The sequence below is a fragment of the Bos taurus genome, chromosome 4, assembly GCF_002263795.3.
Source record: "Bos taurus isolate L1 Dominette 01449 registration number 42190680 breed Hereford chromosome 4, ARS-UCD2.0, whole genome shotgun sequence".
NCBI lineage: Eukaryota > Metazoa > Chordata > Mammalia > Artiodactyla > Bovidae > Bos > Bos taurus.
In genome coordinates, this window is record NC_037331.1 from 100,996,294 (window position 1) to 101,023,030 (window position 26,737).

Here is a 26,737-nt window from a genome sequence, read left to right on the forward strand (position 1 = left end):
GCAAAATATACTTCCCTTCCGTTTCCCATAGTTCTGAAGTAACTTCCTTGCAAATCGATTTAAGAGATAGCTACTAAGTGACTTATATAACTCTTAAAATTTACATGAATCAACCTAAACCCCAAAAACCGTTGTTTTGTGGGAAGTAGCTCTTAGAATCTTAGAGACTTTGCTGGCTACAGGGACAAATGTTCCATGGAGGGGCTGGGTGGGGACAAAGAGCCTTCGCTACAGGCAGTGCTTTGAATCATCAATCCATTTTTTTTTTTTTTTCAAAAGCACAAGCATCAGAAATTCACCTACACACCTCTGGTCTATCCCTATAGCTGAATTCTCCATATACCCGACACACACCTTCTTCAAATGAAATAAATGAATACGGAGCTGTCTTCCTTCCATATACAAACTTCAGGTTGCCTGTGTCCCTTTTGTGATCCCATTTATCCAATGAAGTAAAGCAATATTTGTTTTAATCTGATTTTACCTGTATAAATTGTGGAGGAATGCATATTATCACTTATGATTATTTTTCCCAGATCCTGTACTGAAAGAGATTTCTCTGTATTCACTGTCACTTCATAGGGGTGAAATTTCCAGGCCATTAAACAAGGAGTTATCCATTTTTTGGTGGTGGTAGATTAGTCGCTGGGTCATGTCTGACTTTTATGACCCCATGGACTGTAGCCCATCAGGCTTCTCTTGCCCACCAGGCAAGCATACTGGAGTGGGTTGCCATTTCCCTCACCAGGGGATCTTCCCAACCCAGGGATTGAACCCTTGTCTCCTGCAATGGTAGGTGGATTCGTTACCGCTGACACGCCAGGGATACCTTCTTAAACACTATCTTAACATCTCCAAATGTAACATATTGCTACCAGTTACTTTGGTGCTTCTCTAAAGGGATCCATAAAGTAAGCATGAGATCCCCATGATTTCCATTCTATTGTATGTGTTATATCAAAAAATAACCCTTTATTCAAATAGGGACATATGAAAATTATTTTCATCCGTGGTTCTCAACCAGGAGCTATTTTGCCATTAAGTGAACATTTGGCAATGACTGGAGACATTGCTGTTGTCACAGCCTGGGGGAGGAAGCTGTTACTATGCCCAGTGAGCAGAGGCCAGGGATGCTGCTAGACATGGTACAGTGCACAGGACAGCTTCCCCACAACGAAGAATTATTTGGCCTGAAATGTTAATAGAGCTGAGATTAAGAAACCCCGACAAACATTATTAATGTTTGTTTGTATTCTTTCATTTACAAAATTTGTATTTATTTTTACTTTTTTATTGTGGTAAAATATACAGTAATTTTTAAGTGTACAGTTCAGTGACATTATACACGCACATTGTCCTGTGACCAGCACCACCAGGCTTCCTAGGCTCTTAATGAGAGATTATAATGGCTGGATGGGACGATAATAACCATTTTTAGCCATTGTATTTTTAAAATATAAAGGAAGATGGAAAAGAGGTTTTTTTCTTTTTTTTTTTTAAGAAATAGAAATCTATAATGTTTAGGTTAGTCAACCCAGCAGGTACAACAAAGTTGAAGAAGAAGATGCTTTTTAACACACTCTGAAATGTGCGATTTCAAATTGAAACTTCTTCCTGTGGCACAGACATGGGTCTGTCTGTTGATTTAAGATTTCAAGTCATTTCATTTATTTAGCTGACTTGGAGCACTTAAGTTTTTGAGTGAATAGAGCCATGAACAAAAATAAATGAAAATCCCACTCTCATATATCTTGCACTTTTATTGATATAAACTAGCAAATGAAATTAATTAACAAATTAGTAAAATTTGTTAAAGATATAAGCCTATGAAGGAAGATGAAAGCATCAGTTTGGAGGAGGAAAGACTTCCTGAGTGAAGACTTAAAAGAGGTGAGGGAACTGGCTGAGAAAATATTTGGGAGAAGGACCTCCAGGCAAAGTTCAGCAAATGCGAAGGCCCTGAGGCCTGACTGCGGGATGGTAGAGGACCTCTGGGGAGGTGACAAGTGGGTGGAGGTGGGGATGGAGGGGAGGAAGGTAGCAGGCCAGATTGTGCAAGGTCTGTGTCCTCCGTCAGGAATTCCGCTTTTATTCTGAATGAGGTGAAAGGCAGTTCAGTCTCTGGTTTAGCAGGGTCTCTCTGCTGTGTTGAAAAGACCACACAAAGACAAGGGTAGAAGCAGAGATTCCAGTTAGGAGGCTACAGCGGCTTCTCACTGACCAGACTTCTGCTTGTCCCTGTTTCTTGTGAAGAATAACTAACTCCAAACTTACTCTTTCACACATTCTCTGCCCCGAAAATGCCTGTCAGCAGTCACCTTGACTTGCTCATCCCAGCTCCCCAGCCTCTCCAGGGTAATTAGTGAGCCCTCTGCATGGGTGTTGCCAGGCTAAAATATAACTACATGCAGGATGATTTGAAATCATAGAAATTATAACATATCCTAAGGGTGTTTTGAAAATGAGGCGGCTGATTCTGCAGTGACAAATACAAGGAGAAGTGTGATCAGCATGAAGTTAAAAAATGTGAAGCAACCTGCTGAAAAATTGGCCAGCGCGTCTCCTGGATTGCCTACTTGGCAGGACGTTTAAATTCTTGATTACCACCCTGAGTTCTTCAATATGCCTAGAATGCAAAAGGACAATTCATCACACCCTCAGTGTGATGGAAGTTTCATTAATACATTTCCCTTCCTCTCTCTGGAATAGTTAAGAGGTAATTTTTTAAAGAAACTTTTTTTTTTATCTTTGTGACTAAATTACAAAACTTACTTCAATTTAAGGTAATTTTTTTTTAATGACTGCAGTTTTACTGGATAAGAAAACAGAAAACTCAGCTAAGAAGGGCTTAACTAGTTCGAGAATTTGTCTCATGAACAACATAGTTGGATCAAGTCAGTATTTTAAAGTCTTCAAGGACGCAGGTCTTTCCATCTTTCGACTCTGCATCTTTAATTTGTGAACCAAGTCTCTTCAGTATGGGTCAGGGAGCTTCAGACATATGTGGCTTAAAGTAAAGAAGGTCCCAAACCCTTTTCTCCATATCCTCACCAACATTTGTTATTTGTAGACTTTTTCATGATAGCCATTTTGACAAGTGTGAGGTAATATCTCATTGTGGTTTTGATTTGCATTTATCTGATGATTAGCAATATTGAGCATTTTTTTTTTCATGTGCCTCAGAGCCATCTGTGTATCTTCTTTGGAACAAATGTCTATCAGATAGGCTCTATTTTTAGAAAAAAAGGACAAATTTGGAAGACACATTGCTTGGTATCAAGTCCTGCTATAAAATAAAAATAATCAAAATTGTTGTTTACTAATTATGTTTAATAAGTAGAGACTCATGGATAATATGGAGAAGAAAATGACAACCCACTCTAGTACTCTTGCCTGGAAAATCCCATGGACGGAGGAGCCTGGTAGGCTGCAGTCCATGGGGTCTCGAAGAGTCAGACATGACTGAGTGACTTCACTTTTACTTCATTTTCATGGGTAATAAAGAACAAAATCACCAATTCACAAATGGACTCCAACATATTTCAGTGGAGACAAGATGGTCTTTCTAACAAATGATCCTGAAAGAACTTAATAACCAGATGGAAAGGAGCAAATTTTGACACCATAGAGAAAAGTTGACGGCCCATAGACCTAAATGTAAAAGCAAATAATATAGAATTTCTAGATAAAGAGTTGGAGAAAATCTTTCTTACTCTGAAGTTGGTAAAGATTTCATAGGTTAGACATGAAAGCACAAATTATTATTAAAACATTGATAAATTGCACTTTATCTAAGTTGAAATCTCGCTCTTTGAAAGCCATCTTAAAAATAATGAGGCAATCCTGACAATGAAAGTAAGTATAGTTGTCCCTCAGTATTTGCCAGGGAGATTGGTTCTAGGACCTCTGTGATACTAAAACCTAATCATGCTCAAGTCCCTTATATAAAACAGCATAGTGCAGTTGACCTTCTGTACCCATGGGTTTCACAGCCTCAGATACAGGAGAGGCCAGCTGTTTCTCAAAATATGTGTCTACAGAGATTGTGACCCAGGATATTAAAGATTCCACATAACTCAATAATCAGAAGTCAGCCATCCTAATAAAAAATTGCCAAAAGGTCTCACCAGACACATCACAAAAGAAAATATGTAAATGCTAATAAGCTTGAAATGCAAACTCAAACCCCAGTGAGATACCATTACCTACCTACCCAAAGAGCTAAAATTAAAAAGACTGACAATCCTCAGCATTGGTGACAATATAAAATGATACAACCAGTTTGGAAAATAGTTTGACACCTGTTAATAAATTCAATAGATTAAAAATGCATCTACCATATGATCTGGACTTTTCACTCTTAGGTATTTACTCAAGTTAAATAAAAATCTGTACCCCACACAAGAGTTTTTACATAAACGCACTTTTATTCTCAACAGACCCAAATTGGAAATCCATCAGTTGTTGAATGTGTTAATAAAATGTAGTAGGTCCATTCAATGAGATGTTACTCAGCAATACAAGAATAAACTGCTGATACATACAACAATGTGGATAAACTTCAAAATCATTACACAGTGCAAAACAAGCCAGACACTTGTGAGTATGTAAGGTATGATTATATTATATAAAATTCTAGGAAAATCAAATCTAATCTGCATTGACAAAAAGCAGATCAGCATTGCCTGTGACTGCAATACAGGGTGGGAGAGGTTGATAGAAGAACCACCAAATAATCTATCGATGTGGTTACATGAAAATACACATTTATTAAAAATCTTCAAACTATACACTTAGCATGGGTACACTGTATATAATTTAAATTCTGTATATAATTAAAATTCTGAAATGGACCTCAAGAAAATTTTTTACAAAATCAAATAATAAGGTCTTTAGGTGTAGTGGTTAATAACATTGACTCTAATCAGAGTAACTGGTTCCAAACCTGGGACTTTCACTGACTGACTGTGTGACCTTTAGTAACTTATTTAAGCCCTCTGTGCCTTGGTTTGGGCTTTCCAGGTGGCTCAGTGGTAAAGAATCCACCTGCCAGTTCAGAAGACTGGTTCGATCCTGGGTCAGGAAGATCCCCTAGAGAAGGAAATGGCAACCCACTCCAGTATTCTTGCCTGGAAAATCCCATGGACAGAGGAGCCTAGCAGGCTACAGTCCCTGCAGTCACAAAGAATCAGACATGACTTAGCCACTGAGCATGCACGCATGCCTTGGTTTACCATTTGAAAAGTAAGGATAATAACAGTGCCTGCCACGCAAGTTTGCAAAGGAAATTAAGCTTTTAATATGTCTAGAACACTGCTTGGCTATTAACAAACACTATATCACCATTCGCTAAATTGGTAAAGAATCTTTAAAATCACTGTGTTAAAATCTGGGCCAGACACTGCATTAAATTGGCTCTAGATCCATGTATAAAGGAAATATGTCATGAAGTAACAAGTCCTTTAAATATAAACATCCCTTAAATAAAAGCTGTATCCTAAGACTTTCAAAAGTAGACCACTTAATTTTAAGAAATCATTTTTTTTCTTTGCTCATTTCCCAAATTAGATTGCTCACCCCTATTATTAATAGGTATTTGGTTGATAGTCAACCAGGAAGGATGTGTGCAGTGTATAGGTGCCTGAGTAGTCAAGCTTCAGATTCTGCTTCAAGACCAGGGCAGTACTTATGCTGGGGGCACACAAAGACAGAGCCACAATGAAAGACACGCGCCCTGTCCTCCAAGAAGTTACACATATGGCATGACTGGCAGATGTGCATGGGTTTATAATGAAGGGCTTTTTCTTTAGTCCAGAGGAAAAATCACCCACAGCCAAAGTCAGGAAAAATGAGAGAACACTTAATAGAAACAGATTTATATTGGATTTTGAAGAATTTTGTTTGTTTGCTTGTTTGTTTTTTAATGTGAGGAGTAGAGTCAGACACAGCGATTATTCCAGCTAAGAAAGTCCAGTAAGAATGCTGGCTGTGATTTGTGGGCGGTTTTGGCCGAAGCCGAGACCAGGTCTGGGAGCAAACCTGAGTTGACCCGAGAGTCACTTTGAGGCAGCTCTTGAGTCTGCCTTTATTGTATTGATAGACCCTGCAGAGACGTGGGGGTTTCTGAAAAAGATTGACACAGTGTATGCAGTATTTAGGAAGCTTAATTTGACAGATGTATAACGCATGGAGAAAGACTGAAAGAAAGAAAATCTTTTAAGAACTTGTCATCTTGTCAATCTTTGATTCAATAATCCAAAATTTTCCAGTGCAGGTAAGATGTTTTTGAATGACATTATCTAAAATTTGGTCCTTCATAATGTGTTTCATTTCTCATTGTCTCCAGTATCCATTTTTATTGTAGCCAGGCAGCTGTCCCAGTGGCCTTTGCGTGTAACATGCTTCTTTATGTCTGAGTTCCCGCTATTTTTCTGGATTGATAAAGTCTTCCCTGCTCTAATGTATTTACCAAACCCTGTTCCTCAGTCAAGTTCCTCCTGCACCATAAAGACGGATGATACAGTGGCAATGAACTGGCCATCACCTCCAGCACCTCTCTCTTGACTCTTTGTTTCAAAAACAAAACAGTGAATTGTCATTTGTAAGGAATGCAAACCCAAGAATATCAGGTTAAAAGTGAGCCTGGTCAGATCCGCTTCACCTGCTGCTGGTTCGTTTTCTTTCTTTTTTTTTTTTTAAGATGGAAAGCATTTCATAAAATTTTGTTGTTTTTTTTTAATTTTATTTTTATTTTTTATTTTTTTTAAATTTTATTTTATTTTTAAACTTTACAATATTGTATTAGTTTTGCCAAATATCGAAATTCGTTTTCTTACTTTGGATAAATCACCCGTGAGGTTTGACCTTTTTCTTTGTCTCTCTAAAATATAGTAGTAGAACAAGTGATCTAAACTCCTGATGTCCTGAGTATGAGATTGGACATTTTAATATAATTTCAGGGATTTGGAAGTCCATAATTAATATGTGTTCATCTGAACAAAATCCATCTTTCTTTTCCTTTTACCTCTTAAAATTGTCACCTTCAAGTACTACATACAGCAATACCTCTTTCTTTACGTATTATAAGTTTTACAAAGTCTTTCATATATGTTTTCTCACTTGATGTATGTCAGGAACACATAAGGAAAGATGTCATTATTACTCTGTCAGAGCTGAGGAAGCAGAAGTTTAATCCTCTAATGAGGATGGCGGCAAATTTTCAGAGACATTTCTATCTGATCTATGGTTCTCTGCCTCCCTCCCTTCCTCTCTTTCTCACTCTCTCACTCAGTAATTCCCTCTGCCACTGAACTGGTTCCAGAAAACATACATATTTTGTATGTGAGATGAACTAATTGCTCCCTCACGGCAATTTTGCAGTATATGGAAAAAGAGCAAGATTATGTCCATGGACTCAGCATAGACTGTCCTTCAGACATTAGTATTTCTTTTCTTTTATCAGAAGATATTTTTAGGAGAGTCAGGCAAAGGGATGTAAGCCTGAGCCATTCTGTTCTGATATGTCGGGCTCTGTGGTTTAAGATCAGTTACTATTTAGCAAGGTACAATCCTAGTCTTATTTTGGAAATGACTTTCAGCTTCCATTGGGCATGAATACTAAAACCACGATTATTATTATTTGAGACCAAAGTTTAGCCTGAGGAACTCAGTGGAACATTTTCCAAGACTCAAGGAGAATGTGACTCTAGGACATATTAGTACAGATGCTCTGCAGAGCACCTACCACACACCTATACACAAATACATAATCACATGCACAAGCCAGGAAGGAATCAAAGGAAACCTGTCCACAAATGACATATTACATATGATCTTTTGGCAAAGGGTACAGACACACACACACACACACACACACACATCTAGGAATGAAAGAAAATGTGGCCACAAATTATGTTTACCAAAATTGCTCCTTGAGATGAAATTTCAGAATAGTCATTAGTTCATTAGAGAGAAAGAGAAGGAGAGGGGAAAGGAGAGACGGAAGCAGAAGCCTGGAGAATCTGAAAACCTTGTTTATCCAGGGCTAACTGGCAGCACGGTTCATAGTCATGTATGGATGTGAGAGTTGGACTGTATAAAGAAAGCTGAGCGCCGAAGAATTGATGCCTTTGAACTGTGGTGCTGGAGAAGACTCTCGAGAGTCCCTTGGACTGCAAGGAGATCCAACCAGTCCATCCTAAAGGAAATCAGTCCTGAATATTCATTGGAAGGACTGATGCTGAAGCTGAAATTCCAATACTTTGGCCACCTGATGTGAAGAACTGACTCTTTTGAAAAGACCCTGTTGCTGGGAAAGACTGAAGGGAGGAGGAGAAGGGGACGACAGAGGATGAGATGGTTGGATGGCATCACCGACTCAATAGACATGAGTTTGAGTAAACTCCGGGAGTTGGTGATGGACAGGGAGGCCTGGCATGTTGCAGTCCATGGGGCTGCAAAGAGTCGGACACGACTGAGCAACTGAACTGAACTGACAGTATCTTATATCTGTAAAGCAATTTTTCTTTCAAAGATATACTGAATTGTCCATTTCCTGCTATATGTGCATAAAGAAGTAAATGCAGATGTTGGATAACGGAGCTGGAATTGGAAATGTTCTTCTTCCTCCTGGGGTACCAGAGCTCAGAGTTTGCAGCAATTTCTGCTTCTGCCCTCTCCCCCCACCCCCGCACGGGTTTGGGTTGTGCATGAAAAGGGAGATTCTGTGACTAATATCAATGAGACAAAGAAATGAAAGCTCTCTAATCCCTGGGCCAGGCGCCAGCCGTCCCACTGTACGGGGCCATTGGCCAGAAATCCCACTGTAGGCTGGGCCCTAAGCCAACCAGGATTGGATACAATGAGTTTCACAGCCACCTTTTCAGAGCTGACAGCGAATGTCAGGGCACCAACAGCCTTTGATAAGAGCTCCAACTTTCTCTCTAACATTTCTACCCAATAATAATAAAAAAGCTTTTTTTTTTTTTTTTTAAATTTATAAAGCGGTACTTTCTTGAAGATTGCTTAGTGCTTTTAGAGACACAAACTCATTCATCTCAATGCTTATAGTGAGAAGAGGTGGGGCTGGTGGCCAAGACTGGGAAATCAATATTCTCTTCCTGTTGAGAGAGAGAGGGAGAGAGAGAAAGAGAGAGAGAGAGAAACAGGCACATTACTTTATGCAACAGTTCATTCTGTTATTGAGATTTCTAGACAAAATCTCACATGAATATTCTTCCTTAAATTAAATGGGTGTCCTGAGCTAATAATGCATACTTGCGGTGTGATTCCTAATGAGTTGTTTACTTAGAATGTCTTCTCTCTTCTTAAGACTGGGGGCTTTTGAAAGGCCAAACACATATGCAAACCAGTTAGTACTGGCACCCTTCATGGAAATTTCTGGCGGTTTCAGATTTAAATATTGATTTCTTTCTTTCACTTTCTCTGTCTCTTCTCAACGGCAGCAGCTGTCAGGAAGTGAGGAACTTCATGCCAAGAAATCACCCAAGAGACTGTGAACACCATTAAAATATATTTTACCTTTTACTTTATTGTTCTCAAAAGCTCTTGAGTAGCTAGCTGAATATTGGGTAACCAAGACGGGCTGCTCCACACCAGGAAGCGTTGGATCTGATTTCCATTAGACATTCTGAATAATTTAGTGGGAATTGAGTGCCCTAATCAGTTGCTTTCTGAGTGGTTGCCTCTAGGCACAAGTCTATGTGCCTTGAGGTCTTCTTCTCTTGAACACAGAGCATGCGCAATTTGAAACTTACTCATTTTTATTTAGAATGGTGGGAGACAAACTTACTTTCTGATAATTAAATCGGGTATAAAATATATCTAGTATGCAAAGTAAGCCCTAGTATACTGAAAATTAACAGAATTGTGAGGACCTCACTTAATCACAACCTGTTGTCATTTCAGTCTCTTATCATAATGTATTCCGCTATACAATTCTCAGATTTTTCATTCTTTCAAACTGCAAATTGATGGTAATTGCTGTAAGAAGTTAAATTCCTAGCACTCATTATCCTGCTGACTAACTGGTATATATTTAGTGGATTGACATTTTTGATTGACACTAATGGAGATTTCAGTGGAAATCTAGACAAGAAAATAAAAGTTTGGGTTGAAGGAAGCCAATATGCAGATACATATATATCACTTTCTATCTTTGTGTACCTGTGAAAAAGTCATAAAAACTAAAACAATACAACTGACCACTTATTCTAGATTTGTCATTTTTTTCATTACACAGCATACTTAGAAAGGGATTGTACAGGGGATTGATATGAAGAGATGAACATGGGTCAGATTTACGGATAACGTTGCCCATAGTCTTAAAGAAGTTAGAGTTTATTTTATTGCTATGAAAGTGAAAGTTCAAGTTGCTCAGTTGGGTCTGACTCTTTGGGACACCATGGACTATACAGTCCATGCAATTCTCCAGCCAGAATACTGAAGTGGGTAGCCTTTCCCTTCTCCAGGGGATCTTCCCAACCCAGGGATCGAATCCAAGTCTCCCGCATTGCAGGCAGATTTGTTTACCAGCTGAGCCACAAAGGAAGCCCACTTTATTGTTACAGGCATTCCTTAGTCTGTTTTAAGCTACAGAGTGCCATCTATCAGATTTTCACTTGAAAAGTCTTTCTGCATTGAGTTGGTAGAAGAAAACGAGTGAAGATGAAGCACGGCAGCTGAGACGATCTAGCTGGGTAATCACGTGCTTGAATAAGTAAATCAGCAACATGAATTTGAGTAAGCTCTGGGAGTTGGTAATGGACGGGGAAGCCTGGCGTGCTGCAGTCCGTGGGGTCACAGTCGGACACAACTGAGTGACTGAATTAACGGAGCTGATGGGGCAACAGGAGATTCGAGAAAAAAAAAAAAAGATCACTGTCAAGGAGCAGTGGATGGGGACATCCCTGGTGGTCCAGTGGCTAAGACTCCCCACTCCCAATGCAGGGGGCCTGGGTTTGAACCCTGGTTAGAAAACTGGATCCCACTTGCTGCAACTAAGAATTCACATACCACAATTAAAGATCCTGCAGGCCACAGCAAAGATCAAAGACAATGCAAGCCACAAAAAGAGAGAAAAAAAAAAATAAAGCAGCGGCAGTGGATCAGCTCTGTGTGGTGAAAGGAAAAATGATCAAAAATAACTCCTAGGATTCCACCTCTGCGGATGATGATGCCAGTCTTTGAGACGTGAGACAGGACTGGACAACTAGAGATGAGCTCACCTTTGGAAATGTTGAGTTCTGTGATTTATGTGAGATTCAGTACAGAGCATTATTTAAGCAAAATTCAGAAGAAGTATATACCATGGTACAAACTGACAATTTAAAATTCCTCTTTCATATGTTTTCAAAGAATGATCCAAAACTATGGGCCACTTGCTTTAATTAGTTCATTTATAATGCCTCCCTAAATCAATTTGTACAAGAAGCTCTCGACCCTATTATAAAAGTCTTTTCAAGCTAGAGTTTGCCCTTTTAAAAGGGGTGTTTAATTTATCTTTCTGATGCTTCCATGTCCAAAATAGAAAAGGAGAAACTTAGCTAGTGGCTAATTCTTTGATTTCTCTCCAACGTCAAGGTAACCATATTTTGGTAGCTCCCTGCATCAAAGTGGCTGGAGAAAAGGGAACCCATGCCTTTCAAATAAAAATCTGGTTATCTACTACTTAAGTGACAAACTCGGGAGCTTAACTCAGTTTTGTTTCCCACCCCATCCCAAACCCCATCCCTTCTCTTATCCATTTAAACATTAGAATGAATTATAACTTGCAAGAAGATTTTTGCTGTTATCCAAGGCTTACAATCTCAGTGTCTTAAACTCTGCTTGCTTTTTGTCTTCTTGAGTGCAAGTTTGTGAGTCTTCTTTCTTTTTTAATAAAATAATTTTACCTTTATTCTATTTTTGGCTGTGCTAGGTCTTCATTGCTGCATGGGCTTTTCTCCAGTTGTGGAGAGCAGGGTCTACTTTCCAGTTGACTGGCACAGCCTTCTCATTGCAGTTGCTTCTCTTGTCATGAAGCATAAACGCTAGAGCACAGTCTCAATAGTTGTGGCTCACAGGTTTAGTCGTTCCGCAACATGTGGGATCTTCCCAGACCGGGGGTTGAACCTATGTCTCCTGCATTGGCAGGCAGATTCTTTACCACTGAGTCACCAAAGGAAGCTCGAGTCTTTGCTTTTCATTTTGTTTCATTTTGGCTTTTCGTGTGCATGCATGAGAGCCTCAGTGCAACCTTGAGGTCTGTGCTATTTCCTTGCCCCAGCTAGAGGAAATTTTTCTGACACTGATATGACACATGTTAAGCTGAGCCTTGAGAACCCCATGAACAGTATGAAAAGGCAAAATGATAGGATACTGAAAGAGGAACTCCCCAGGTCGGTAGGTGCCCAATATGTACTGGAGATCAGTGGAGAAATAACTCCAGAAAGAATGAAGGGATGGAGCCAAAGCAAAAACAATACCCAGTTGTGGTTGTGACTGGTGATAGAAGCAAGGTTTGATGCTGTAAGGAGCAATATTGCATAGAAACCTAGAATGTTAGGTCCATGAATCAAGGCAAATTGGAAGTGGTCAAATAGGAGATAGCAAGAGTGAATGTCGACATTCTAGGTATTAGCGAACTAAAATGGACTGGAATGCGTGAATTTAACTCAAATGACCATTATATCTATTGCTGTGGGCAGGAATCCCTTAGAAGAAATGGAGTAGCCATCATGGTCAACAAAAGAGTCCCAAATGCACTGCTTGGATGCAATCTCAAAAATGACAGAATGATCTCTGTTTGTTTCCAAGGCAAACCATTCAATATCACAGTAATCCAAGCCTATGCCCCAACCAGTAACGCTGAAAAGCTGATGTTGAACGGTTCTATGAAGACCTACAAGACCTTTTAAAACTAACACCCAAAAAAGATGTCCTTTTCATTATAAGGGACTGGAATGCAAAAGTAGGAAGTCAAGAAACACCTGAGGTAACAGGCAAATTTGGCCTTGGAATACGGAATGAAGCAGGGCAAAGGCTAATAGAGTTTTGCCAAGAGAACGCACTGGTCATAGCAACACCCTCTTCCAACAACACAAGAGAAGACTCTACACATGGACATCACCAGATGGTCAACATCGAAATCAGATTGATTATATTACTTGCAGCCAAAGATGGAGAAGCTCTATACAGTCAACAAAAACAAGACCAGGACCTGACTGTGGCTCAGATCCTGAACTCCTTATTGCCAAATTCAGGCTTAAATTGAAGAAAGTAGTGAAAACCACTAGACCATTCAGATATGACCTAAATCAAATCCCTTATGATTATACAGTGGAAGTAAGAAATAGATTTAAGGGACTAGATCTGATAGACAGAGTGCCTGATGAACTATGGACGGAGGTTCGTGACATTGTACAGGAGAGAGAGATCAAGACCATCCCCATGGAAAAGAAATGCAAAAAAGCAAAATGGCTGTCTGGGGAGGCCTTACAAATAGCTGTGAAAAGAAGAGAAGCAAAAAGCAAAGGAGAAAAGGAAAGACATAAGCATCTGAATGCAGAGTTCCAAAGAATAGCAAGAAGAGATAAGAAAGCCTTCCTCAGTGATCAATGCAAAGAAATAGAGGAAAACAACAGAATGGGAAAGACTAGAGATCACTTCAAGAAAATTAGAGATACCAAAGGAACATTTCATGCAAAGATGGGCTCAATAAAGGACATAAATGGTATGGACCTAACAGAAGCAGAAGATATTAAGAGGTGGCAAGAATAAACAGGAGAACTGTACAAAAAGAGCTTCATGACCCAGATAATCATAATGGTGTGATCACTCACCTAGAGCCAGACATCCTGGAATGTGAAGTCAAGTGGGCCTTAGAAAGCATCACTACGAACAAAGCTAGTGGAGGTGATGGAATTCCAGTTGAGCTATTTCAAATCCTGAAAGATGATGCTGTGAAAGTGCTACACTCAATATGCCAGCAAATTTGGAAAACTCAGCAGTGGCCACAGGACTGGAAAAGGTCAGTTTTCATTACAATCCCAAAGAAGAGCAATGCCAAAGAATGCTCAAACTACTGCACAATTGCACTCATCTCACATGCTAGTAAAGTGATGCTTAAAATTCTCCAAGCCAGGCTTCAGCAATATGTGAACCGTGAACTTCCTGATGTTCAAGCTGATTTTAGAAAAGGCAGAGGAACCAGAGATCGAATTGCCAACATCCGCTGGATCATCAAGGAAGCCAGAGAGTTCCAGAAAAACATCTATTTCTGCTTTATTGACTATGCCAAGGCCTTTGATTGTGTGGACAATAAACTGTGGAAAACTCTGAAAGAGATGGGAATACCAGACCACCTGACCTGCCTCTTGAGAAACCTGTATGCAGGTCAGGAAGCAACAGTTAGAACCGGACATGGAACAACAGACTGGTTCCAAATAGGAAAAGGAGTCCGTCAAGGCTGTATATTGTCACCCTGCTTATTTAACTTCTATGCAGAGTACATCATGAGAAACGCTGGGCTGGAAGAGGCACAAGCTGGAATCAAGATTGCTGGGAGAAATATCAATAACCTCAGATATGCAGATGACACCACCCTTATGGCAGAAAGTGAAGAGGAACTTAAAAGCCTCTTGATGAAAGTGAAAGAGGAGAGTGAAAAAGTTGGCTTAAAGCTCAACATTCAGAAAACGAAGATCATGGCATCTGGTCCCATTACTTCATGGGAAATAGATGGGGAAACAGTGTCAGACTTTATTTTTGGGGCTCCAAAATCACTGCAGATGGTGACTGCAGCCATGAAATTAAAAGACACTTACTCCTTGGAAGGAAAGTTATGACCAACCTAGATAGCATATTCAAAAGCAGAGACATTACTTTGCTAACAAAGGTCCGTCTAGTCAAGGCTATGGTTTTTCCAGTGGTCATGTATGGATGTGAGAGTTGGACTGTGAAGAAAGCTGAGCGCCGAAGAATTGATGCTTTTGAACTGTGGTGTTGGAGAAGACTCTTGAGAGTCCCTTGGACTGCAAGGAGATCCAACCAGTCCATTCTAAAGGAGATCATTCCTGGGTGTTCTTTGGAAGGACTGATGCTAAAGCTGAAACTCCAGTACTTTGGCCACCTCATGCGAAGAGTTGACTCACTGGAAAAGATTCTGATGCTGGGAGGGATTGGGGGCAGGAGGAGAAGGGGACGACAGAGGATGAGATGGCTGAATAGCATCACCGACTCGATGAACGTGAGTTTGAGTGAACTCCAGGAGTTGGTGATGGACAGGGAGGCCTGGTGTGCTGCAGTTCATGGGAATGCTAAGAGTCAGACACGACTGAGTGACTGAACTGAACTGAACTGAGCTGAGTACCTGTCTCCAGTTAATTTGACATTCCTATGCTCTTACCTTCCCCCGTCTTCCCTTGCAGTACACTAATTTTTGTCTCATCCTAGTTAGGTGAGAGAGAGAGATGGTGAGAGGAGTACAATATTTGGTTCCTGCAGTAATAGATAAAGAATTGGAATAACTATTGAAGAAAAGCTTACACACCAATAGGAATTTTGTCAAAAAGGAAAAACGAATATATTTGATAAGTAAATAAAGATTTTCTTAAAAGCTGAAAAAGAGCAATGAATACTTAAAAATGACTATAAAATTGAACATTTATTTTGCAAATTATTTCAGGAGTATATAGTAAAAAAAAAAAAAAGCTATAATCCTCTTCATCTTCCAGGCACTGGGGTAAGCAATTTACAAATATCACATGTAATTCTCACAAAAACTCTATGAGGTAAATGACTCATTATCCTATTTTTTGGATGAGATCACACAACTAGATGGGGTCAAGTTGAGGTCTGAGGCAGTCCTGACCCAGAGTAGACTCTGGTCTTTTTCAATCATCTTCCCAAATTTTTCATTACATTTTTGCCACGTCCTGTAACATTTTGATCTGTGGGAAATGAATTATAATGATTGTTCACGTTTTGAAGCTGCAAACTGCTAGAGAAAAATCATGATGGCATTCAAATGTGTAGATAGATTACTATCTAAAGTGTGGCCTTCACCTATAGGGATAATTCAGAATGCTTGCAGCTTCAAATAACAGAAAACGTGACTAATGTTATGTTGCATAATGAGATGTCTAGAAATAGGTGGTTGCTGGCATTGATTCAGTGTCTCAAAGATTTGGATTCAGTGTGATGTCTCTGCCATACTGCTGTCCTGCACTTGTGTCTACAAGATGGCTATATCTCAGGTGTGCAGGACAGAGGGTTTCTCCTTGGGCACCTCTTTCTTGGAGGGAAAAGATAAATCCTTCCAAAGGCCCCCAGAAGACCCCTTACACATTATTAGCCATGACAGGGTCATAAGTGATCAACATGCAAGGAAGATCTAGTAAGCTGAAGATACAGTTTTTTTCAGCTTCTATATGGGAGGCAGGCAAAGGGAATAAATACAGGTGGCAGAATGCCATAGGGTAGCCAGCAAACACATCTACTACAACTATTACTTGACATGCGTGTATTGTTCCCCTTTAATTTGATGAGTATGTTGTAATTACATAATCTCTTCTCCAAATACCAAATATAGTGACTTGCACCTACCTGGGTTTTGGTTTTTGGATTTTTGATGCTGAATTTCAGCAATTGTACTGAGTTTTGGCAACATTCTTTAATTTCCTCTAACTACCTCACTTTATTAATAAAAAGCCGTTGCAGTGGAAAAATAGTTATTACGTATAATTTCCATCAAATCACTTCTGCCTGTGCCAACATTCTTTAAACAGTTCTATCCTTTCCCTTACACCTTTCGTTTTCTTTTTATTCATTTATTTATTTTATTTTTGACTGCTTTGGGTCTTAGCTGTGGCGGGTGGGTTCTTCATTAGGGCCCACGAGCTTTTCTCTAGCTGTGGTGTGCAGGCCCCAGAGCCCATGGGCTCAGTAGTTTGCAGCCCTCCCACGGCTTACTTGCCCTGTGGCATGTGGGATCTTAGTTCTTCGACCACGGATCGATCAAAACACGTTTCCTGAATTGGAAGGTAGATTCTTAGCCGCTGGACCACCAGGGAAGTCACTTTCATTTTCTGTTTCGGACTCTTCCTCTAGAAGAGATTTTGGTTGTTCTCACCTTGTAAACTCAGGATTCCTTAGCAAGTTCTATCGATAACTAATTTGTGTATATTGAAATTAACTATGTATTTTTGATATTAACATTTTGTTTCTCTGGATCAAAGAGGAAAAGGACAAGTTAATAACTGAGAAATTACTGCTTCAAACAATTTTTCTATCATATTGTTTAGAATCAGAAAATAGTAAGAGTATAAGATATGTTTTCAATAAGTCACACTAATTCCTTATCCAACCAAATATTTCATCTGTAACTGGCACAAAAAATGCATAATGTGGCCAAATGTTATTAAAGGAGGGATATCTGTTAAAGAAGGTTAATTCTTCCTGATTAGTCATTAATTTATTTCCTGTTGAATTTTCTAAACCCCAGTGGTTTCAGTTCATATTTCTTTTCCACTTAAAGAGTGGGGAGCTTTGAGAGAACCACATGTAATGCCATCCTGTGGCTGTGCCTCTCTAAAAGCCAGTTAATAGGAAGCCCACTTGTCTTCCAATATGAGCCACACATCCAATATCAGATTTATAAGTACTAAAGGCAATATTTAGGGCTCTCATTTGCTTTGTCCCATTGTGCTTTTATTTATTTTTCTGAGTTGGCTTTGAACTTGAGCTGTAATAGTGGTGTATTATTTACTGGGCCCATCAATAAACAACTTACAAACATAAATCCTTTTCTTTCACTCAGTAGTTATCTGACTATATAACCCCTTCACTGCTGTCCTCTAATATGTATATATATCATATAGATGACACTTTATCAAAGGACATAATAAAGCTCTGGAGGCTTTAGATTAACATTAGCAGTAAAAGTATAATAATGAAAAAAAATTAATCCACATTAACATAGATAGCATTTACTGTGTTCCACATGTTAATAGTGGTCCACTTCCATGGAAGTGTTGAAGATCACTGGAGTCAATGATACAGATACTGAAAGAACCTGAAAACTGGGATTCTATTCCCAGATTAACTTTCCTGAACTCTGTTTTTGTTTTATTTTGTTTTTTAACTTTCAAAATATGCTTTGCGAGGACTCTCCAATTCCCTAATTTTATGATTCTATACTATTTCAGGCCACTTCAATACCACCAATTCAATTACTGATTTGGACCCAAAAAAAAAAAAATCATGTAACAGTCCCTCCTGTGTCCCCAGTCACATAGGGAATGGATCACAAATGGTCAAGCCAAGTGGGTTGTCTCCTTTTTCAGATAGCAAGTTCAGTTCAGTTCAGTCACTCAGTTGTGTCCAACTCTGCAACCCCATGGACGGCAGTATGCCAGTCCTCCCTGTCCATCACTAACTCCCGGAGTTGACTCAAATTCATGTCCATTGAGTCAGTGATGCCATCCAACCATCTCATTCTCTGTCATCCCCTTCTCCTCCCACCTTCGATCTTTCCCAGCATCAGAGTCTTTTCCAATGAGTCAGTTCTTCCCACCAGGTGTCCAAACTATTCAGCTTCAGCATCAGTCCTTCCAGTGAACACCCAGGACCAATCTCCTTTAGGATGGACTGGTTGGATCTCCTAGCAGTCCAAGGGACTCTTAAGAGTCTTCTCCAAAACCACAGTTCCAAAGCATCAATTCTTCGGCGCTCAGCTTTCTTTATAGCAAGGTTCTGATTCAACTATCTATTGCTGTGTTGTTATAAGGAAGAACCTTGTATTCTTCCCTCTTACAAGTTTATCACTAAAGGGTTGTTGCCTGTTCAGCTTAAATTATACATAATGCCCCATCTCTGGGAACGCTGCCTCCTAAGTAAAGAACATTAAGCTAAAATACCTTAGTGTACCTCACAGCTCCACCTTTGAACGACTGCAGGGAGGAGGAAATGCACACCTCTCCCCAGGAGGCTGATGGAAAATAGGAAAGGTTTGGCTTGGCTCCCTCCCCTTTCAGTAAAGAGAAGCCTGGATTCTGACTCAGGCAAGATGATCCCTCAGGAGACAAGTCCGCCAATCTTCTAGGTCTGCTAGTTTTCCGAACCAAGTTGCTATTTCTTGCCCCAACAAGTTATCTCTCAATCTATTGGCCTGTCATTGGGTGACCAGCAGGACCTTGGACTCAGTAAACAAATTTTCGCACAACCAGGCAGTAGGCTTGTGGCAATGGTCATAGCAGCTGACCAACTGCTAGTCCTGAGGACCTCGTCTTGTCCAAGGACCTGCTGTTTCAAATTCCCCAAAACAACAGTTGTCCCAGCATCTGTGGGATGGCAATAAGGTGTCACTCCGGTGTACACAGCCAGGAACGTTACTGTCTCCCCTTTGTGGGCTTTTTCTCTGGAATAAGCCAGTTTGTCTTCTGTTTGAGTTGGGTACCCTGTTGGAGAAAGGAAGGAGTTGCATTTCCTCTCTGGGGCTTTTTCTCTGAAACAAGTGGATTTGTTTTGCAGTTGAGTGAGCTGTGAAAAGAAGAGAAGAGAAAAGCAAAGGAGAAAAGGAACGCTATACCTATTTGAATGCAGAATTCCAAACAATAGTAAGGAGGGATAAGAAAGCCTTCCTTAGTGATCAATGCAAAGAAATAGAGGAAAACAATAGAATAGGAAAGACTAGAGATCTCTTCAAGAAAATGAGAGACCAAGGGAACATTTCATGCAAAGATGGGCTCAGTAAAGGACAGAAATGGTATGGACCTAACAGAAGCAGAAGATATTAAGAAGAGGTGGCAAGAACACACAGAAGAACTGTACCAAAAACATCTTCACAATCCAGATAATCATGAAGATGTGATCACTCACACTCACCTAGAGCCAGACATCCTGGAATGTGAAATCAGGTGGGCCTTAGGAAGCATCACTGTGAACAAAGCTAGTGGAGGTGATGGAATTCCAGTTGAGCTATTTCAAATCCTGAAAGTTATGCGGTGAAACTGTTGCACTCACTATGTCAGAAAATTTGGAAAACTCAGCAGTGGCCACAGGACTGGAAAAGGTCAGTTTTTATTCCAATCCCAAAGAAGAGCAATGCCAAAGAATGCTCAAACTCCTGCACAATTACACTCATCTCACACGCTGGTAAAGTAATGCTCAAAATTCTCCAAGCCAGGCTTCAGCAATATGTGAACTGTGAACTTCCTGATGTTCAAGCTGGTTTTCGAAAAGGCAGAGGAACCAGAGATCAAATTGCCAACATCTGCTGGATCATTGAAGAAGCAAGAGAGTTCCAGAAAAACATCTATTTCTGCTCTATTGACTATGCCAAAGCCTTTGACTGTGTGGATCACAGTCAACTGTGGAAAGTTCTGAAAGAGATTGGAATACCAGACCACCTGACCTGCCTCTTGAGAAACCTGTATGCAGGTCAGGAAGCAGCAGTTAGAACTGGACATGGAACAACAGACTGGTTCCAAATAGGAAAAGGAGTCCGTCAAGGCTGTATATTGTCACCCTGCTTATTTAACTTCTATGCAGAGTACATCATGAGAAACACTGGGCTGGAAGAAGCACAAGCTGAAGTCAAGATTGCCGAGAGAAATATCAATAAGCTCAGATATGCAGATGACACCACCCTTATGGCAGAAAGTGAAGAGGAACTACAGAGCCTCTTGATGAAAGTAAAAAAGGAGAGTGAAAAAGTTGGCTTCAAGCTCAACATTCAGAAAACGAAGATCATGGCATCTGGTCTTGTCACTTCATGGCAAATAGATGGGGAAACAGTGGAAACAGTGTCAGACTTTTTTTGGGGGGCTCCAAAATCACTGCAGATGGTGATTGCAGCCATGAAATTAAAAGACGCTTACTCCTTGGAAGGAAAGTTATGACCAACCTAGATAGCATATTGAAAAGCAGAGACATTACTTTGCCAACAAAGGTCCATCTAGTCAAGACTATGGTTTTTCTAGTAGTCATGTATGGATGTGAGAGTTGGACTATAAAGAAAGCTGAGCGCCGAAGAATTGATGCTTTTGAACTGTGGTGTTGGAGAAGACTCTTGAGAGTCCCTTGGACTGCAAGGAGATCCAACCAGTCCATCCTAAAGGAAATCGGTCCTAGGTGTTCATTGGAGGGACTGATGTTGAAGCTGAAACTCCAATACCTTGGCCACCTGATGCAGATAGCTGACCTATTTGAAAAGCCCCTGATGCTGGGAAAGATGGAAGGGAGAAGGAGAAGGGGACGACAGAGGATGAGATGGTTGGATGGTATCACTGACTCAATAGACATGGGTTTGGGTGGACTCTGGGAGTTGGTGATGGACAGGGAGACCTGGCGTGCTGCGGTTCATGGGGTCGCAGAGAGTCGGACATGACTGAGCAACTGAACTGAACTAAACTGAGCTGAGGGTACCCTTTGGAGAGAGGAAACTGTTGTTGGACTTTGACCCAATTTGTGAACCGGGTCATTTGTTTCTTTGGATGCTAGCATCTGTGTGTGCAGGTTGTGTCTTGTTTTTCTTGAATTTCTGTCTTTAAGAATGGGTAGTGTTACAACTATTCATAAAGAAAGTCCTCTGAGCTGCATTTTAGGGAAGTGATCTGATTACAGCCGTAAGCCCAGTGGGTGAGGAGTATATGATACTTCATTGTAACAATGCTGTGTAACCACAGCACCTGTTAGGATCTCTGCTTGGGTCTGGGCAGGGGTATCTCAGGACCCCATGTACCACTGACTGCTCCCCTTGCTGTGTTAAACACGTCATTTATGGTCTCCTGCATCAGTGTATGTCCAACCTCAAGAGCAAACTTAAGGGCTTATTTAGGATTTTCTGTTTGCCCTTCGTTTTTCATTTCAGTTTGTTTGGTAACGTGGCTTCATTTACAGCCAAATCAGTTTTGTGATATTTAAAACCTTTACTGATGTCAAAGGGAAGAAAGGATCAGGGGAAAAAACCAAACTTTTCTTGTCCAAGAGTGGGACTTTCCTAGGGAAGAAGAGACCAGTACCACTTGGTCCCTAAAATTTAAAAAAGCTACAAATAGAAATAGAAGTGTGTTTTCCATAAATACTAGTAAAAAGAGGTTAGCCAGCTAGACAGGTGATGTTGATCTGTGTTATCTGCCAGAAGTCCAATTTGAATCCAACCTCTTTTTTTACTGATGGGTTTTATGTTGTTTTACCTGATTCAGTTTTTGGTTTTTTAAAATACTTTTTAATTTTCATTTTTTAGTGGGAATAAGCTCTCTGGCAGACAGTATTTACAGTTAAATTTAGCCTTTTTAGCCTTAGTGCTACCAAGAGATTCTTCAGTCTTTCTCTTTCAAATGACCCATTGTATTGAGAATTCTTTTCTTTCTACAGGACCACTTGCTCACTACTTAAATAGATACAGGTTGCAAGAGAACCTCAGCAGGATTGCCGAAGGCATGTGATATAGGTTATCAATTCAACAATTTAGCATTCTATCACCATGGCTTCTGCTTTATAATCAGCAATGAGGCCTTCAGAAAGATACTCAGCCATCCTTTATCTTTACACATGATGCTTCCTGAAATATTTTTCAGTTACTCTCCACAGTGTTAATCATACCATGTTTCATATTTTAAAAGTTTCCCAATCATCAAGTTTTGGCTCAACTATTCTTAAATCTAAGAGGATTTCCATATAATTATGCAAAACTGGTTAAATATTTAAAATTTCTTTACAGAGAATGGTAAGATGAACATAAGTCACTCACATACAGAAATGTTACGATTCGTCTTCAAACTGGCTTTATCACTACTCTTCCCGCAATAAAAAGACACTGAAAATATCATGAGTTTTAAAGTTTTAAACATATTTAGATAAATGTAATTCAACTTTCTAAATTCTGAAAACATTAGAGTTCCTCAATATCTCTTCGCATAATTTACTCTTCTCTTAGTTTACTACTTTTGTTAAGAGTGGGACTTTTGGACATTTTCTTAAAAACCTAAAGCAGGAGAAGGAAATGGAAACCCACTCCAGTATTCCTGCCTGGAAAAGTCCATGGACAGAGGAGCCTGGTGGGCTGCAGTCCATGGAATTACATGACTGAGCACGCATGCATGAGGGTGGAGGGAGATGGGTTGGTAGCAATAAACTGGTAGAATTTAAAAACAGAAAACAATGCAAAAACCAAATGCAAGTGTCAAAAATAGTAAAGTTTATCAATTGCCTTCATACTCTCACAAGCGAGTAAGGCAATCTGAACAGATATAATCATCCTCATTTTGTAGACAAAGACACAAGGCTCAGACAAGTTAAATGACTTGTCCAAAATCAAACACCTGAATAACTGGCAGTTCTGAGGCTTGACTGCAGAACTGTAGATTTTACAGTCAGAGCACTAATGACAGGATATACATGGAAGCATAGAGACCTACTGCACTGTTATTCACTGTTGAAATATCTCTGGCCATGATATGCTGATTTCATCCCTCCTACCATCTTGCTGGGGCTTCTCCTTTGCCCTTCGATGTGGGGTATCTTTTTTTGGTGGGATCCAACATTCTCCTGTTGATGGTTTTTCAGCAGCGAGTTGTAATTTTGGAGTTCTTGCAAGAGAGGATGAGTGCATGTCCTTCTTCTCTGCACATGTGGACATCATAGATGGTAGAAACCGAAATCAGATTGATGATATTCTTTGCAGCCAAAGATACAGTCAGCAAAAACAAGACTGGGAGATGACTGTGGTGCAAATCATGAACTCCTTATTGCCAAATTCACACTTAAATTGAAGAAAGTAGGGAAAACCAATAGACCATTCAGGTATGACCTAAATCAAATCCCTTAGGATTATATAGTGGAAGTGACAAATAGATTCAAGGGATTAGATCTGACAGATGGAGTGCCTGAAGAACTATGGACAGAGGTCATGGCATCCTACAGGAGGCAGTGATCAAGACCATCCCCAAGAAAAAGAAATGCAAAAAGGCAAAATTGTTGCCCCAGGAGGCCTTACAAATAGCTGAGAAAAGAAAAGACAAAGGCAAAGGAGATAAGGAAAGATATGCCCATTTGAATGCAGAGTTCCAAAGAATAGCAAGGAGAGTAAGAAAGGCTTCCTCAGCGATCAATGCAAAGAAATAGAGGAAAACAACAGAATGGCAAAGACTAGAGATTGCTTCAAGAAAATTAGAGATACCAAGGGAACATTTCATGCAAAGATGGGCTCAATAAAGGACAGAAATGGTATGGACCTAACAGAAGCAGAAGATATTAAGAAGAGGTGGCTGCTGCTGCTGCTGCTGCTAAGTCACTTCAATTGTGTCCGACTCTGTGTGACCCCATAGACGGCAGCCCACCAGGCTCCCCTGTCCCTGGGATTCTCCAGTTAAGAACACTGGAGTGGGTTGCCATTTCCTTCTCCAATGCATGAAAGTGAAAAGTGAAAGCGAAGTTGCTCAGTCATGTCTGACTCTTTGTGACCCCATGGACTGCAGTCTACCAGGCTCCTCCATCCATGGGATTTGCCAGGCAAGAGTACTGGAGTGGGGTGCCATTGTCTTCTCCAAGAATACACAAAAGAACTGAACAAAAAGATCTTCATGACCCAGATAACCACAATGGTGTGATCACTCACATAGAGCCAGACTTCCTAGAATGCGAAGTGAAGTGGGCCTTAGGAAACATCACTACAAAGATAGTGGAGGTGATGGAATTCCAGTTGAGCTATTTCCAATCCTAAAAGATGATGCTAAGAAAGTGTTGCACTCAATATGCCAGCAAATTATTTGTTTGATTAATGCAGATGTGTCTTTAGCATTAAGAATAATGCTTCTACTGTACCTAAGTTTATTGGAAATCAATTAAGACCTTATTATTCCATTTACAAAGTTTGTTAAACAAGAAAAATAACAATATGACAAAGCTTTTCAGTAAATAAAATGGAGATACATGTTGTAGGAGTTTTAGGTAAATGCTATAGGTATAATTATGTTTGGGGAATGTCTAGCTAAAATAGTCTCTCCTGATTTTCATAACTTGCAACTTAACTAATTAAATAGAGAGACTCCATTGACTTCCAGAATGTGGTCCACTGGAGAAGGGAATGGCAAACCACTTCAGTATTTTTGCCTTGAGAACCCCGTGAACAGTATGAAAAGGCAAAATGATAGGATACTGAAAGAGAAACTCCCCAGGTCAGTAAGTGCCCAATATACTACTGGAGATCAGCGGAGAAACAACTCCAGAAAGAATGAAGGGATGGAGTCAAAGCAAAAAGAATACCCAGCTGTGGATGTGACTGGTGATAGAAGCAAGGTCCAATGCTGTAAAGAGCAATATTGCATAGGAACCTGGAATGTCAGGTCCATGAATCAAGGCAAATTGGAAGTGGTCAAACAAGAGATGGCAAGAGTGAATGTCGACATTCTGGAATCAGCAAACTGAAATGGACTGGAATGGGTGAATTTCATTCAGATGACCATTATATCTACTACTGTGGGCAGGAATCCCTCAGAAGAAAGGAGTAGCCATCATGGTCAACAAAAGAGTCCAAAATGCAGTACTTGGATGGAATCTCAAAAACGACAGAATGATCTCTATTCGTTTCCAAGGCAAACCATTCAATATCACAGTAATCCAAGTCTATGCCCCCACCAGTAACGCTGAAGAAGCTGAAGTTGAACGGTTCTATGAAGACCTACAAGACCTTTTAGAACGAACACCCAAAGAAGATGTCCTTTTCATTATAGGTGACTGGAATGCAAAAGTAGGAAGTCAAGAAACACCTGGAGTAACACGCAAATTTGGCCTTGGAATACAGAATGAAGCAGGGCAAAGACTAATAGAGTTTTGCCAAGAAAATGCACTGGTCATAACAAACACCCTCTTCCAACAACACAAGAGAAGACTCTATACATGGACATCACCAGATGGTCAACACCAAAATCAGATTGATTATATTCTTTGCAGCCAAAGATGGAGAAGCTCTATACAGTCAGCAAAAACAAGACCAGGAGCTGACTGTGGCTCAGACCATGAACTCCTTATTGCCAAATTCAGACTGAAATTGAAGAAAGTAGGGAAAACCACTAGACCATTCAGGTATGACCTAAATCAAATCCCTTATGATTATACAGTGGAAGTGAGAAATAGATTTAAGGGCCTAGATCTGATAGATAGAGTGCCTGATGAACTATGGATGGAGGTTCGTGACATTGTACAAGAGACAGGGATCAAGACCATCCCCATGGAAAAGAAATGCAAAAAAGCAAAATGGCTGTCTGGGGAGGCCTTACAAATAGCTGTGAAAAGAAGAGAAGTGAAAAGGAAAGATAAAAGTATCTGAATGCAGAGTTCCAAAGAATAGCAAGAAGAGATAAGAAAGTCTTCTTCAGTGATCAATGCAAAGAAATAGAGGAAAACAACAGAATGGGAAAGACTAGAGATCTCTTCAAGAAAATCCGAGATACCAAAGGAACATTTCATGCAAAGATGGGCTCGATAAAGGACAGAAATGGTATGGACCTAACAGAAGCAGAAGATATTAAGAAGAGATGGCAAGAATATACAGAAGAACTGGACAAAAAAGATCTTCACGACCCAGATAATCATAATGGTGTGATCACTGACCTAGAGCCAGACATCCTGGAATGTGAAGTCAAGTGGGCCTTAGAAACCATCACTATGAACAAAGCTAGTGGAGGTGATAGAATTCCAGTTGAGCTATTCCAAATCCTGAAAGATGATGCTGTGA